The sequence below is a fragment of the Zonotrichia albicollis genome, chromosome 2 (assembly GCF_047830755.1).
Source record: "Zonotrichia albicollis isolate bZonAlb1 chromosome 2, bZonAlb1.hap1, whole genome shotgun sequence".
Taxonomy (NCBI): domain Eukaryota; kingdom Metazoa; phylum Chordata; class Aves; order Passeriformes; family Passerellidae; genus Zonotrichia; species Zonotrichia albicollis.
In genome coordinates, this window is record NC_133820.1 from 128,918 (window position 1) to 143,547 (window position 14,630).

Here is a 14,630-nt window from a genome sequence, read left to right on the forward strand (position 1 = left end):
GCCTCAATCTCAAACATCATCCTTGACACTGGGCAGATCCCTCTTGTGACATGATCAAGCTGCTGAAAAAATTCTTCTCCTTGAGAGCTGAGCAATAACAACCACTTCTCTCCACGGCTCACCTTGACTGCTGCTATCCAGATTCACTTCCTAAAAAGAAAGACAAAGAAGTGAGCTCTAACAGAGTCACCATGTACACTTCTGCTCCACAGACAAATGGGGCCTCACCTGCTCGGGGGAATCCCCTCACCCGGGATGGGGCCCTCTGGCCCAGATTTAATTCATCTGAATCTGAAAAAAACGTTAGGACAAGAGTCACACTGTTGCAGGACAACTTAAGAGCTCCAGATGTCCTGTGTCCATCGACAAATCCCATCTGGAGTCCAACTACACCCCACATTACACATTCCAAGTCCCCGGGCCCTCTCCTATCGCACCAGGCTATGCGGCAGGGCAGAGCAGCCCCGGCACAAATGTGTGCTGACACCCGTGACACAGGACAGACAGGACAGGACACACAACGGGGACACAACAGGAACAGAAATCTCTTGGCAAGGAAAATGGCTGCAAGGACTGAGAGCATGCAAAAGGAGATGACTGAGTTCAAACTGACGGTGAGCTGATGAGGCTCAGAGAACACTGCAGGAAGAAGATGCTAACTACTGTTCTTGGAATCAATCATTCAAAGATGGATGCCTAGGAATCCTATGGTCAGAATCCTCTGCCTGCCCTCACATTCTTTCAAGCCCTAATCCACCATAATGGATCCAGGTGGGGCACAGCTGTCCGTACAGCTCAGAACAAGACCTGACAAGACATCTGACTGGATGCTTCCAAAGAGAGAACTTTTGACTGGGGAGCTCAGACAGGTATCAGAATTGCATCTCTGGCCTGGGTGCCAGGCCAAGGAATGCAGAGATCACAGATGCTAACAATGATGCCAAGGTTTCTGACAGGCCCCTCAAAGTGCTAAGGTAAAAGACAGGAGATACACAAACAACACATAATGCACAGCAGACAAGTGACACCAGACACACCGGGACTGCTCTGCCCTGAACACCTCAGCACTGTGATCAAAGGTGAGACTTGGCTTTCATGGGGCCTAAGGGGCCACTTCATGGACACCCCCCCACCGCCAAATTGGACTCAAAAACCCTTCCCAGTAATTCCCAAACCAGCACCCTGCCTTCATCCCCTCTGTGGGTCATAGCCCTCTACTTATCTCTCAGACATCTGGCGATGCCAGTCCGTGCCACGTGCAAAGAAAGGCCACCTCGTCAGCTGGGAAGGTCCTGCTGTCACCGGGCTGGTGTCTCTCAGACAGCTAGATTAAAGAGAACCAAACATCAGTGCCTGATCTTGGCACCCCATCGGCCAAAACCCCACCAGTCTGCTACTCACCCTGCTCCTAGGAAGGCCCGGCACCTGCTAACTCTGACCCTCTGCCATGGATGCAATGCATCTGCACCTGAAAGAAAGTTAGAACATGTGTCAAACACCACCAGGATAACTCACAAGCTGCAAACACCTTAGGTCCATCTAGGAATAGCATCTAGAGCCCAAGTACAGCCCCCATTACAAATTTACACTCCCCAGGGCTTGTCCCATTGCAGCTGGCCGTGCGGCAGGGCAGAACAGCTCCGGCACCCATATGTGTGCAGACACCCGTGACACAGAACGTGACAAACAGGGGGACATCAAACACCACACATCATGCTTGTGGTGAGGGCCTCGAGGGAAGAAGGCAAAAGGGACCCCAAAGACACACTAGGGAACACGGCACACCGGAAACCACGACACAAACCAGAGCTGTTCTGCACTGCCCGCCTGAAAGCTGCCATCAAAAGTAGAGCCTCTCCCTTTAGCTGTCCTAAGAGGCCCTTGGACAAGTTTGCTTTTCCCTCCGCTAATTTTTAAATCTGTCCCAAGAACTCCCAACCTGCTACGTCCCCATCTCCAGGCCGTGGCTCCCAACTTATCTTTTGGATGATCGGCGACGGGAATCCACGTTGCACCTGAAATGAGTCTGCTTCAGAGAGCCTCGTGATGGCCTGTGAGCCTCTCGGTCAGCTACAATAAAGAAAACCAAAACCAAAGAATGAGTCCAGAGTTATGCGGGCCAAATCCCAGCCAGTCAGCTACTTGCCCTCTCCTGAGTGTGCCTGGCTCCCTCAGGCTCCAGCTTCATCCTGATTCCAAGGCTGTGGCCTTTATTAGGGCTGGCACCTGGGTTAGAGAAAGGCAAAGTTAAATGGCATTCCTGTGAGTGCACTGGATGACTCTGTGTGCTCTAAGACATGGGAATGCCTCTGCTAGAAGCCTTGTGGGGGGGGCCCTCAAATAAACAAATAAACACCCTTTCTCACCCTGCTGCCTGCAAACCCCCTCCCAAGAACTCCTAACTGGATACCTGCTCACCCTCCCTCTCCCACTCACAATCCTCAACTCACCTGAAGCCTCAATCTCAAACATCATCCTTGACACTGGGCAGATCCCTCTTGTGACATGATCAAGCTGCTGAAAAAATTCTTCTCCTTGAGAGCTGAGCAATAACAATCACTTCTCTCCATGGCTCACCTTGACTGCTGCTATCCAGATTCACTTCCTAAAAAGAAAGACAAAGAAGTGAGCTCTAACAGAGTCACCATGTACACTTCTGCTCCACAGACAAATGGGGCCTCACCTGCTCGGGGGAATCCCCTCACAGAGGTTGGGGCCCTCTGGCCCAGATTTAATTCATCTGAATCTGAAAAAAACGTTAGGACAAGAGTCACACTGTTGCAGGACAACTTAAGAGCTCCAGATGTCCTGTGTCCATCTACAAATCCCATCTAGAGTCCAACTACACCCCACATTACACATTCCAAGTCCCCGGGCCCTCTCCTATCGCACCAGGCTATGCGGCAGGGCAGAGCAGCCCCGGCACAAATGTGTGCTGACACCCGTGACACAGGACAGACAGGACAGGACACACAACGGGGACACAACAGGAACAGAAATCTCTTGGCAAGGAAAATGGCTGCAAGGACTGAGAGCATGCAAAAGGAGATGACTGAGTTCAAACTGACGGTGAGCTGATGAGGCTCAGAGAACACTGCAGGAAGAAGATGCTAACTGAATGATTGATTCCAAGAACAGTAAAGATGGATGCCTAGGAATCCTATGGTCAGAATCCTCTGCCTGCCCTCACATTCTTTCAAGCCCTAATCCACCATAATGGATCCAGGTGGGGCACAGCTGTCCGTACAGCTCAGAACAAGACCTGACAAGACATCTGACTGGATGCTTCCAAAGAGAGAAGAGTCTGATGCCTGCCTGAGCTCCCGAGTCAAAAGTTCTATGGCCTGGGTGCCAGGCCAAGGAATGCAGAGATCACAGATGCTAACAATGATGCCAAGGTTTCTGACAGGCCCCTCAAAGTGCTAAGGTAAAAGACAGGAGATACACAAACAACACATAATGCACAGCAGACAAGTGACACCAGACACACCGGGACTGCTCTGCCCTGAACACCTCAGCACTGTGATCAAAAGTGAGACTTGGCTTTCATGGGGCCTAAGGGGCCACTTCATGGACACCCCCCCACCGCCAAATTGGACTCAAAAACCCCTCCCAGTAATTCCCAAACCAGCACCCTGCCTTCATCCCCTCTGTGGGTCATAGCCCTCTACTTATCTCTCAGACATCTGGCGATGCCGGTCCGTGCCAGGTGCAAAGAAAGGCCACCTCGTCAGCTGGGAAGGTCCTGCTGTCACCGGGCTGGTGTCTCTCAGACAGCTAGAGTAAAGAGAACCAAACATCAGTGCCTGATCTTGGCACCCCATCGGCCAAAACCCCACCAGTCTGCTACTCACCCTGCTCCTAGGAAGGCCCGGCACCTGCTAACTCTGACCCTCTGCCATGGATGCAATGCATCTGCACCTGAAAGAAAGTCAGAACATGTGTCAAACACCACCAGGATAACTCACAAGCTGCAAACACCTTAGGTCCATCTAGGAATAGCATCTAGAGCCCAAGTACAGCCCCCATTACAAATTTACACTCCCCAGGGCTTGTCCCATTGCAGCTGGCCATGCGGCAGGGCAGAACAGCTCCGGCACCCATATGTGTGCAGACACCCGTGACACAGAACGTGACAAACAGGGGGACATCAAACACCACACATCATGCTTGTGGTGAGGGCCTCGAGGGAAGAAGGCAAAAGGGACCCCAAAGACACACTAGGGAACACGGCACACCGGAAACCACGACACAAACCAGAGCTGTTCTGCACTGCCCGCCTGAAAGCTGCCATCAAAAGTAGAGCCTCTCCCTTTAGCTGTCCTAAGAGGCCCTTGGACAAGTTTGCTTTTCCCTCCGCTAATTTTTAAATCTGTCCCAAGAACTCCCAACCTGCTACGCCCCCATCTCCAGGCCGTGGCTCCCAACTTATCTTTTGGATGATTGGCGACGGGAATCCACGTTGCACCTGAAATGAGTCTGCTTCAGAGAGCCTCGTGATGGCCTGTGAGCCTCTCGGTCAGCTACAATAAAGAAAACCAAAACCAAAGAATGAGTCCAGAGTTATGCGGGCCAAATCCCAGCCAGTCAGCTACTTGCCCTCTCCTGAGTGTGCCTGGCTCCCTCAGGCTCCAGCTTCATCCTGATTCCAAGGCTGTGGCCTTTATTAGGGCTGGCACCTGGGTTAGAGAAAGGCAAAGTTAAATGGCATTCCTGTGAGTGCACTGGATGACTCTGTGTGCTCTAAGACATGGGAATGCCTCTGCTAGAAGCCTTGTGGGGAGGGGGGCCCTCAAATAAACAAATAAACACCCTTTCTCACCCTGCTGCCTGCAAACCCCCTCCCAAGAACTCCTAACTGGATACCTGCTCACCCTCCCTCTCCCACTCACAATCCTCAACTCACCTGAAGCCTCAATCTCAAACATCATCTTGGACACTGGGCAGATCCCTCCTGTTACACAATCAATCTGCTGCAAAAAGTGTTGTCCTTGACACAACCTGGAATCTCTGAAAGGCGTGCTCCTCCTAAAAACCATAAAAAACAAACCAAGAACAAAACCAGAAATTACAAAGGTGCTTTAACACCCCTAAACACAAAACCCAAAATTGTGAACCTACATACTCCCTGTATTCCATGCTGTTTTCTTCACAGTCTCTTCCAAGCCTCTGCTGCTTTAGATGCCCAGAAACACCTGCTGGAAACAAGCTGAGATGAGCTGAAAGAGCCTTTTCACTGAAATGAGAGGAGAACTCCTACCCCAGCACACCCCAGAGAGGGAATGAAGCCCCTCGGCCAAGGCTGGGGTTAATATACCCCCGATGGTGCCCGCCTCTCGTTCCCATGGCACCCAGGAAAAGGGAGGGGGCAAATCCTCCCAGGTGTAAAAGCCCTCAGAACAGCTGCAGCTGTTTGGCCACTCAGATTCAAGGGGAGTAAAGGGCTTGTTATAGAAGAAAACTCTTCACAAAAATAACAGTGCTTTCTTTTTTGCAACAGCTACTTGGAGCAGAACAACAGAAAACTGGTAAGACATAAAACTTTGTGGTTAGGTAGCATAGCTAGATAAATTGGGTCATTTGCTGTTAACTTACATAATTATTCTGTATTTAACCAAAGCTATCTAATAAATTCACACCCAAAACTCCAGCAGCCCAACTGGCCCTACCAAATCTGTATGTTTATACATACAGTAAACAATACCAAAATCCCAGTAATACCTATGAGAAGTCTATGAAAGAAACCTATTGAAACCTACCTCAAATACAAACCAACCCATCCAGAAAGTTAGCTTCACTCAAAAAACAATTTACACAGAGTTAATAATACCAAGAAATAAAACAACACACCATATACCACCAATTAATATAATAGTCAAGGAAAAAACCTCCACATTTTAAATTTTTTTTATTTAAAATAACTTCTTTTATTAGCTAGAACAAGAGATTTTGCCAGGACTGTAACAACAACTCCTTCTCCTTCTGAAATGTCCCTTCTCATTCCTAAATTCCTTACAACTTCTGAGTTTAAATCCAAGCCAAAAGCAAAATTCGTGCACTCGTGTGTTCGATGCTCCTGTCAGATTCTCTCTTTCCCTCCACATCTTCTTACACTTTCAGTCTTCATGCTGTCCTGCTGTGATGAGTCTGACAGAAGAACAGGCACATGTTAACAGAGCATTTCCCTCCCCAGAGCCGGTTTCCTCAGCGCATTTCACTCAATCCCAAGCCTGCAATGATGCACGCTCACCTGAAGCAGGGGGAGAAATCTGTAAAGGTCACTAAATACATAAAAGCGCATCCCCATTGTTCCATTACTCAGCAGCCCATCCTGCCAAGGTCAGAGCTCGCTGCCCACCGAGGACACGGCAACCAGCAGGGCCCTTTCTCCCACTCTCCAGCACGGACCTGCGAAGCCACAGAGGAGTTTACAGAGACCGGGAGCCGGCGGGACGGGACGGGCGCCCGGCCCGACCTTCCAAAGCTGGCGGCAGCGACGGCGGCGAGAGCCACGGCCCCGCTCCGCCTCCTGCGCCGCCTGCCCGGGGCCGCCCCGCCGGGATTGTCCGGCCCGCGGTCGCTCCCAGCGCCTGGAGCGTGGCGGGCGCGGGCCCGGGGGCTGCAGCCCTCTTCCGATGCCGCTCGCTCCCGCCCCTCGCACTTCCTTCGCTCGGCAGCCGCGTCCTTCCGCCGCCCCCGGCACCCAGCGGCGAGAGGCAAGGCGCTGGCTCGGGGGGTGCAGTACCGCCCTTTGGACACAGGGGGGCAGACTCACCGGGGTGTGCTATTTTCTCCGCCTTTTTGGCCGCCATTTTGAGAAGGTCAAGCCAGTCCGAGACACCCGCGACACGCCACTCCCAACGTGGCGGCCTCTCGGCTGCCTGCCGGCTCACGGCTGCAGTACCGCGCTCTGCCCACAAGGAGGCAGCACTGCCGCCCGCCCCAGCCGGGGGCGCAGCGCGCCTCGGGGCTGCGGGCAGCGACGGCGGCAAAAAAGAACAGGGGCGACCCCAGACAAAAACTGCTCTGAAATAAATGCCAGAAACCTGCCTCCTATCGAGCAAGAGTCAAACAAGCCCCCTTGATTTAAAGCCATGTTTAAATAAAAGTTTTATTTCTATTTTTCATATTTATAGTCACACGCATATTTATAGTGAACATTGATGTAGCATGTAATTTATACAATATATTCTGTCTATTCCTATTGTTTATATGTATTTCCCTGTGTTTTTATAAATATCTTTCTCTATTAATTGTATAGTTCTTATATAGTTCTTCTATAGCTTAAAACTACATTTCTAAAACACTTTTATTATTTAAAAAAAATCCAATTCTAACTAAATAAATACCAGAAAACCCTTCTTTTAAACTATACTGAAATATTGTTATATTTATAGCTTGCATGACTATATACACATTTATATTTCTAGTTTATATTGATGCATTATATTTAAAATATATATAATATGTATCCTGTTCAAATAATAGAGATAAATTATTTTTTAAATTACGTATCATATCTACTGCTAAACCTTGTTTTTTCCTTTATTTTTAATTTTTATATTAATCTTTAGCTATTTATGATATATTTATATACTTAGACTTCTACCTTTATATTATTTGTATTTATAATTTTTATACTAAAACCCCTGCTTTTGCCAAATGAAAAACAAAACCATCCTTTATTTTCAACTACTTGATAAATACTTTAATAATTATAATTATCATATCTATAATTTGTTTTATAAGTATAGTACATCAATTGATATATCTATTTTATATCTATTTCCTATAATATAATAAATAAGACATATACAGTATTACTTGTATTATGCGTAGTATCAATTGATGTTATTTTATATTTACAATTATTTAAAAATTTTATGTATACCTGCATATATTTGAAACACATTTCTATATTTATATTTGAGTTGGGTTGTGTCTATATTTATATTCTCTATCTACATATCTATAAATATACACAATACTCTAATTAAAAAAGATAATATCTTATTGTAATATATAATAACTTATGTTACAAGTAAAATTTTAAAAAAAGATCAAATATATAAAAACAAGAGAGGTTTATTCCCATTTCCACACATCTGTTTTGTTTAAATGTAGTTATAATATTACATTAGAAATCCAATTCCTAAATAAAATTACAATACAAAGAGCATTGAATTGCCAGCAATATCTTCGAAAAACATCAAGATACCTCCAACAGCCAAAAATCTGCCAGCCAAAAAACCACAAAACACTCTTTTCAATAACAAATTCTCATCATATCCGAAAAATGGAACCAAGATAAAAGAAAACCCTATAGAAACACGCACAGCAAATTACAACTACTAAAAAACGAAATCAAACCAACCTACTAAACTCCAAACAGTGCCACTGACCCTGAAGGTTACTAAAAAAAAATAAACAAAATTCTACCTCTACACTAACTCAAAGAATAACCAATCCTCTGTAAAAATAACAGCCGAACTACTTAACGAAATAGAAAAAATCTCAAGGTCTAAAAACTAAGAAAACAACTACTCAATACTACTTGAAAAGATCCACCATATAAATACCCAGATTCCCAAAATAAAACCGATGAACAACAATCAAATACATGAAAGAACAACAACAACAACAAAAATAATAAAAAAAAACCAACAACAAAAAAAGCCCCAAAACCGAATAAACTTTCATTTTCAACAAAAATATTATTCCCAACGGAATAAACCCATAGTGCCTCAAGATATCAAAATAAAAATAACACCTAGAAACAAACACAAAGACTAAAGACAAACGTAACCATAAACAATGTCTCCCAAATTACCCGCAACCATAAAACATACACTACAATCAAACCAACCAAATAAATAAAAGCCCTGGAAGACGATAAACACACATGCAATTCTCGAGATTAAAAACCCGCTGCTATGAACGACACGACGCTACCTCAAAAGCCCACCGAAACAAACACTACCCGCTCACGCCAATAAAAGCCACCTCAACAGAATTAAAATCCGAACCGCTGCTTCGCGCTACGACCCGTAAAAACCATTGCGCGCCTTTCTAAACATAATACCCCGGCAAAAAAACCATATCCGACTACGAAACCCAATCCGAAACGAACCTTTATCATCCCCACCGGCACCGAGAACCGCAGCACTCAGGAAGAACCGTAGCCCTTAGCGTACCCCCGCTGCAAACCGAACACAGCGATGCAATCAATGCCGAAAAAGCGCCTCCGAACCGCGGCACTGCCCCAGCACTGCGAGCAGCCGAAGCCCGCGCTCGCTGCCGGCCCCGGACGGAGCGCGGCTCCCGCCAGGAGACCGGCTCCTCCGGCGGCTCCTCCGGCACGCGGGGCCGGCGCCGGCCCGGAGAGCCGCGCCCGCTGCCCCTGCCCGGCGGGGCCGGCGGCGGCGCCCGAGCCCCGCGCCCGGAGCGGCCGGAGCGGCCGGCACCGCCCGGGCCGCCGCGGCACCGCCCGCGCCGCCTCTGCCGCCCTTGGCCGGCCCGGCGCGGCTCCCTCGGCTCGCACCGGCGCGGCTCCGCCACCGCCGCCCTTGGCCGGCCCGGCCGCGCCAAATCCCCCGTGCGCCCCGGCAGCTGCCCGGGCCGTGCCAGCGCCGCTCCCGAGCGGCAACGTTCCGGCCCGGGCCGCGGCCACCACAAGCGCCCTCCCATGCAGCGGCACGGCCCCATTGCAGCCCTGCAAACGCTGCCACAGCTGCAGCTTCCCGCAACCGAAGCCCGAAACTGACGCCGCAGGCGGGGCTCGCCTCCCTTCAACAAGGGCAAAGAAGTGTCCTCTCCCCTTCACGTTCGTCCCCTACGAGAGCACAAAAGAAGGGGCGCTCCTCAAATGAAAGCCTTCGACTGATGGCAAAGGGCCATTTCCACCTCCATTCAAAGCCTTGAAAAGGAGGGACACCACGGCTGCCCCCTCCATTTCAACCCTAGGGTGATGAAAATGGGGTGGCTGCCTTCAAACCAAACCCATAACACCACAAGAATACTTTTCCCATTCCCCTTCAAATAGAACGCAGGGATTCCCTGTCACCCCCGGGATACCCCCAACAGCCTGGAAAAGGCAGCTTTTCCTGCAATCAACGCCCTTAAAACCACAAGTGAAGAGGGATCCCCTCAGTTCAAACGCAGACAATAAAAGAAGAGGAGCTGCTTCCTCCTCCTTAATCCCTTTCGTCCTCATAAGCTCCATTTCTGCTCCTGGGGAAGCGGGGAGGGACTGGCAAGATGAAATTGCAAAGGGGAAGGACAAAATTCCCCGCTCCAAACCCACACGGGCTCACCTGCTCTGCTGCTGCTCCCCGGCACAAAGATTCGTCCCTCGGCACAAACCCCTCCACTCAGCAGCTCCATGCAAAAATGTACAGAGGCAAACTCTCCCCCCGTTAAAACTGCCCCGGCAAGAGCCACCCCCTCATCATCCTCACAGCTCACACCTGGGCTGCTCCGAGCCCCATCATCCTCACACCTGGGCTGCTCCGAGCCCCTCATCATCCTCACACTCACACCTGGGCTGCTCCGAGCCCCTCATCATCCTCACACTCACACCTGGGCTGCTCCGAGCCCCTCATCATCCTCACACTCACACCTGGCGCCGATGCCACTCCAACAGCGCCTCTCCCTGTGCAGCACACAGCCCGCTTCTCACAGACAGAGCAAACAGAAATCCGCTACGGGCCTTGGCTTTCCTTAGTCCGTCTGGTTCCACAATTCAAACACGTCCGTGCACTGATGGCATTGAGGGAAAGCTTTCCAGTGCAGAAAACTATCATTCTGCTAGCACACTTTGATTAACCCTCAGAAAAAGCAGGATCAGCGCCAACTCCTAAGACCCCTTGGGACACCCAATGCAGCAGACGTCGAAAAATGGGAAAAGTCAAGCTTGGAGTGGAGAAAGAGAATACAAATACACCAGCCTTTTAAAAAAGCCTTCACACAACAATAGTGGGAACCAGTCACATTTCTTCTTTCCTTGCTTTCTGTAATGACATAAATATGAAGTAAAAAAACCACATGAAACACAAGGCAGAGCTGGGAATTTACAGGTCTTTATTTGGCACTCTGGATGACAAGCGCCTCTTCCGGGACTGCGACACGATTTGGGGACTGGCAGAGAACGGAGGCAGAAGGTGCCAGAGAGCCCTTTCTATTGCCTCCAGCTCCTGCAGCTGTTCTGATGGTTTCGGGGCACAGCTCGGTCCATTCCTAGATAAAAACGCTAGGGCACTATCTTCAAAACTGCTACCCATCTCCACTCGGAGTTTTCTGCATTCCTGTAAACAATGAGTGGATAGAGAGGGTTTCTCCCCAGATGAATTTAGAGACAAATTCCTATTCTTTACCAAGACCTATAAAAACGAATACCTTGACAGGTTTTAGCATTCTACACCCACCCCTCCCTGAATTTGGTGGCAGCTTTGGGTCCCTCTGGGGCACGGCCCCCAGCGTGACGCCCCTCGCCCGCCCCCCGCCTGCTCCTGCACCGCAGTGGGGCTCCCGCTCCTGGGGACCGCGGGGTGCCCCAACGGCATCAGAGCCCCGAGTCTTCACCCCCTTTCCCTGAGCCCCAAAGAAGGCACAGAACGAGTCCGACTGCCCCGGACAGCAGCGCAGCGCTTCCTCCAAGCCCTTTGCACACGTCCATCCCCGCAGAAAGGGATTCTGCTGCAACAAGAAAGTGGGGCGGCCCCCAGAAAGGCCGAGGTTCCTCCCCAGCCTCGCTGTCCCGGGCCAGGGGCAGCGAGAGGGAGCGGCACAGACGGCGGGCACGGCGCGGCACAGAGCGGGGGCCGCTCTCGGCGCCGTGCCGGGAAAGCCGCAGCTCCGGCGCTGTCCGGCGGGGCATTTGACCGGCACGGGGGGATCCGCCGAGAGCCTCCGGCCCCGTGCGGGGACTCCTGCAAGGGCCGAGGGACGCCGGGCTCCGGCCCTCGGGCCTTTATTCTCCGGCACCCCGAGCCCCGCGGCTGCGCGGCGAAGACGGAAAGGGGGCACGGGAAGAGAGCAGTGCATGAGAAAGGGCGGCGAGGGGGTCGGGCTGTGGAGGAAAGCTGCACGGGAAGGGAAACCCGGGAAGGGGGAAGAGGGAGGGTGGAGGAGGGAGGGTGGACAGAGGACGGAGACAGGGGGAACAGAAGGGAGTAGCGGGCTAGGGACAGGACAGGTAGGAGCCGGGCTTGTGGGGGGAGAGAGAATGGGGGAAAGGGAGCGAGAGAAGGCGAATACGTTGAGAAGGAAGGAGGGGTAGAGAGAGAGACAGGCGGGGAAGCCTCACAGACCCCCGGCTGCACCCCGAGCCCGGCCCGGCGCCTCGCCCTGCCCGGGATGCTGCGCTCGGCGGAGCTCGGCTCGCTCCGGAGACACTCGGCTCGAATCGGCTCTGTGGCTAAACTCGGCTCTCTTCGGCCGCATTCGGCTGCATTCGCCTCTTCGGCGCGCCTCGGCTCGCTTCGGCCGAACTCGGAGTCGCTCTGTGTGCTCGGCTCGCTTCGGCCGAACTCGGAGCCGCTCTCCATGCGTTCGGCGCGCCTCGGCTCGGCTCGGCTCCCTGAGGGCGGGCAAGCGGCGCCGCCTCACGTTAAACGCGCCCGGCTCGGGGCTCTCCTGCTGCCGCGTCCCGCCGGCGGCCCGCCCATCGCACGGACACGACCGGGAGCGCGGGGCGGCACAGGGGCTCATTAGGCGGTGACCGCACTCGCGCTAATTAGCGCGCACGAGAGCAGCGGGCTCGGTTCGCCTGAGCTCGGCTCCGTTCAGGCAGCCTCGCAAGCCTGGCCTCGGTTCGCTCGAGGCCGTCAGGTTCGGCCGGTCTCGCCTTGCTTCGGCTGAGCTCGTTCCATTCGGCCGAAGGAGGCGTCGTTCGCTCGTGTTTTTACAAATATCTTTCTCTATAGATTGTATATTTCTATATTTAGATTTATACTTCTATAATACTTCTATTATTCAAAATAAAAACCTCGTCGCTAACCAAATAAATACAAAAATCCACCTTCTTTTAAACGAGATTGAAATATTTTTATACTTTCTATAATAATATTCACATTCATATTTATAGTTTCTTTTGATGCATTATATTAATAATTAGATCTAATATATTTAAAATTCTAGAAATGTATTTAAATTATTATTATTCGTATTATGTATCATATCTACTGCTACAACTAATTTTTTCTTCTGTTTTTAAACTTTATATGTATTTATGACATATATCTATACTTAGATTTCTACCTTTATATGATTTGTACTTATAATTTGGATAATCAAAACACTGCCTATTGACAAATAAACCCCCGCTTTACTTAACTATTTAAAAAATATTTTACATTTATAATTTTCCTATTTATATTTATAGTTTATTCTATATTACATGAGAACACACCTGCTCCTGCACCCCAGTGGGGCTCCCTCTCCTGGGGACCTTGGAGTGCCCCAATGGCATCAGAGCCCCGAGTTTTCACGCTCTTTTCCTCTGTTTAGAAACTACACTGGAACTTTTTTCTGGAAAAAAGACATTACCTAAATCCTGTCCCCATGTCCCAGACAGATAGATATTCAGTTATTAGTTGGCTGGGCAGCAGTTTCTTAAATAGAAGGATAAACAAGGTGTGAACATTTTAGCTACAAGCAAATAGGCAAATCTGAACTAGGTACTGCTGGTCGACCACTGAAGTTATTTTGAAGCAATTTTTTAAACAATAAAATACTGATGCCACAAAAATAAAGCAAAAAGCTAACTACTGGCTAAGAAAAAATTAACTTTTGACAGCAACAACATTCCAACCACACAGGCTTTTTTCCCGATGTCATACCTTATAACTACCTCTCTTGGGAATTCTCATCATGTATCCCAAAAGGAATAAATACCTTAGAGCGTCCTAAAGCAAAAAGTAGCACACATGAGCTCCTCACACTCCCGGCAGTGCACTGAGCTCCTCACACTCCAGCGCAGCGTGCACTGAGTCTGCAACAAATTCTGCTCAGTGAGGGTCTGCAAACAAAGGTTCAACTGATGAACTGAACTGATTTTATAGGGATGTTTTCTAAGCACAGAAGCACAAAAAAGAACAAGCAGAAACAATTCTTAAATAAATCTGCAAGTTTTATTTAGCATATATGCGAGTGATTTCCAACCTGTGGCTTCTCACTTTGATTGGTCTGTAGGTTCAGGAAGATGACAATGCACACTCTGCCTTCCCTGAGCCCCCACGGCAGCTGAGCGCTGCTCCGTGTGCTCAGATCGTCAGGAGCTGGATTACACGTACCCGGACGGACTGCAACTGCTCTGCTGCAGATTCAGGAGACGACGGCAGAGAGGGGCTGGCCGAGGCGTCGTCCGAATTCCATTTCTGTGTGACGAGAAGCGGTTTGTTCCCAACAGCTGCAACATCCCCGGCTCGCTTCCGTGGTGAGTACCGATGGCGCACAAATGGCAGCCCGAGGAAATCGTGTTCTGGGCTCCAAGTGGCTGGGACAGGGTCTGATTTTTTGTTTTGTATCTGTATGACGATTAGTACGACAGGGCTCTGAGGGATGACATGGCAACACAGAATTAAAAACTCCTCGATAGGATTACATCGACTTCTAGGAAAAGACAAAAGCCT

The 14,630-nt window shown here is 49.8% G+C and overlaps 1 long non-coding RNA gene across 1 annotated transcript; it reads right to left on the minus strand.

The window, feature by feature from the left end:
- Positions 1-2,718: 2,718 nt before the first annotated feature.
- Positions 2,719-6,087, minus strand: LOC141725677 (uncharacterized). Its single transcript, XR_012577364.1, has 3 exons — positions 5,126-6,087; positions 3,855-5,028; positions 2,719-3,777 (listed from the first exon to the last, which is right to left on the minus strand). It is a non-coding gene; the product is annotated as an uncharacterized LOC141725677 (long non-coding RNA).
- Positions 6,088-14,630: the final 8,543 nt, after the last annotated feature.